Genomic DNA, 2,360 nt, shown 5'->3' on the forward strand with positions numbered 1-2,360 from the left:
ACACGAACAACTTTAGCAACTGCAAGATCATCATCATAAAGACCAACAGCAATACCAACACCACCACCACCAAGACCAGCAAAAAAACAACCATAAACACCATCACGAGGAAGACCAGCAACAACACCAACCAAAAAACCAACACCACCACCAACACCACCTGAAAAAATAACCCAATCAACCATAAAACGACGAAAACCAACACCAACAACAGTACCATCAAAAATACCAAGAACAGCATCAGTAACAGCCCCACCAACACCAACAACAACAACTACAGCAACATTAACAAGACCAACAACAAGACCACCAACAGGGATTGTTTGTGAAGTTAGACTTTCTCCACATGTAGAATCAGTGGAATGATTTCCTGGTTCTAGAAGACGACGTCCAATAGATTCACAGCTGGAACAACAGAAAATCTATTTTAATTGGTTCAGGTTCATCTCCTGCATTTGTGTGATGGATTTTATTTGATGAAGGCTGGACTCTGCTCTTCTGTAAATTACACTTACTGTGTGTGTTGTCGACAAGTTGTAAATGTACCGTCTGAATATGTATCACCAGTACAGTCAGCACACTCTGTATCTGTAGATGATGTTCCTGTAGGACGCACACACACACACACACACACACACACACACACACACACACACACACACACACACACACACACACACACACACACACACACACACACACACACACACACACACACACACACACACACACACATTGTGGAAATACTATTTGGAATGGCTAAAAAAGCATCAATGACCACTTGTAAAACATATAAAATATGTATACAATTTACAATTACAACAATTTAGGCATTTAGCAGACGCTCTTAATCCAGAGCGACTTACATTAAGCAAGAACAAAAAGCATGGGAATACATCACATATATAAAAAGCATTTATCAAGAAACATGCGTAAGCTAAGAACGTAACTAGAACATATCTATATATAATGACACTATACATATAAGCTATACATATATATTATACTATGCTGTACTGTTATTGTGCTGTCTATGACATGCTATAAGTATCAAAGGCCTGAGTGCAGCATGTGTTTTGAATTGTTTCCAATGGTGGTTTTACTCTATGCTGGAAAATGGCAGCAATGTGATGAGACAATGAGTTCTGGGTTCATGTCTAGTGTTGTAATCTACTGACGCTACTGTGGTAAATGGTAAATGGTAAATGGTGCATTTATATAGCGCCTTTATCCAAGGCACTTTACATAGATTGTGCATTACATTCACCCATTCACACACACATTCATACACCGATGGCGGCGGAAACCATGCAAGGCACCAACCAGCACATCAGGAGCAATTAGGGGTTCAGTGTCTTGCTCAAGGACACTTCGACAGAAACTCTGTGGGAGCCCGGGTTCAAACTGGCAACCTCGCGGTTACCATCCGGCCACTCTACCCCTGATCCACCGCCGCCGTGACCTCTGACCTGTCCTTTTAAACCAAGTAGACTAACCTCTCTGAACAACATATTGACCAGGACTGACCTGTCCTTTTAAACCAAGTATACTAACCTTTCTGAACAACATGTTGACCAGGACTGTGTCCAATCATTTTAACCTAGTAGACTAACCTCTATGAACAACATATTGACCAGGACTGTGTTCAATCATTTTAAACCAAGTATACTAACCTCTCTGAACAACATGTTGACCAGGACTGTGTCCAATCATTTTAACCTAGTAGACTAACCTCTATGAACAACATATTGACCAGGACTGTGTTCAATCATTTTAAACCAAGTAGACTAACCTCTCTGAACAACATGTTGACCAGGACTGTGTCCAATCATTTTAACCTAGTATACTAACCTCTCTGAACAACATATTGACCAGGACTGCAGCTGCTGTGTTTCTTTGTGCTGAAACATCCATCCTTCCTTGGGGATAAACAGTAGAATCCGTCTGATGGTTCACACACTGCATTAGACGTGGTTGTACATGGACTCTGGTCTCTCAGACCAGGACCTGTGGATTACATGGAGTTGAGTTTATTCTCAGACCAGGACCTGTGGATTACATGGAGTTGAGTTTATTCTCAGACCAGGACCTGTGGATTACATGGAGTTGAGGATATACATGGTAAAATGGTAAATGGTGCATTTATATAGCGCCTTTATCCAAGGCACTTTACATAGATTGTGCATTACATTCACCCATTCACACACACATTCATACACCGATTGCGGCGGAAACCATGCAAGGCACCAACCAGCACATCGTTAGCAATTTGGGGTTCAGTGTCTTGCCCAAGGACACTTCGACATGTAGACAGGAGGAGCCGGGATTCGAACCGCCGACCCATGGATCATTGGGCTCAT

The 2,360-nt window shown here is 41.9% G+C and overlaps 1 long non-coding RNA gene across 1 annotated transcript; it reads right to left on the reverse strand.

Annotated features, from left to right (window-relative positions):
• Positions 1 to 289: 289 nt before the first annotated feature.
• Positions 290 to 2,000, reverse strand: LOC306918783. The gene is made up of 3 exons (XR_013789404.1): positions 1,852 to 2,000; positions 516 to 603; positions 290 to 405 (listed from the first exon to the last, which is right to left on the reverse strand). It is a non-coding gene; the product is annotated as an uncharacterized lncRNA (long non-coding RNA).
• Between the last annotated feature and the right edge of the window lie 360 nt (positions 2,001 to 2,360).

This window comes from Electrona antarctica, assembly GCF_951216825.1.
Source record: "Electrona antarctica genome assembly, contig: scaffold_140, whole genome shotgun sequence".
NCBI classification, from domain to species: Eukaryota; Metazoa; Chordata; class Actinopteri; order Myctophiformes; family Myctophidae; genus Electrona; species Electrona antarctica.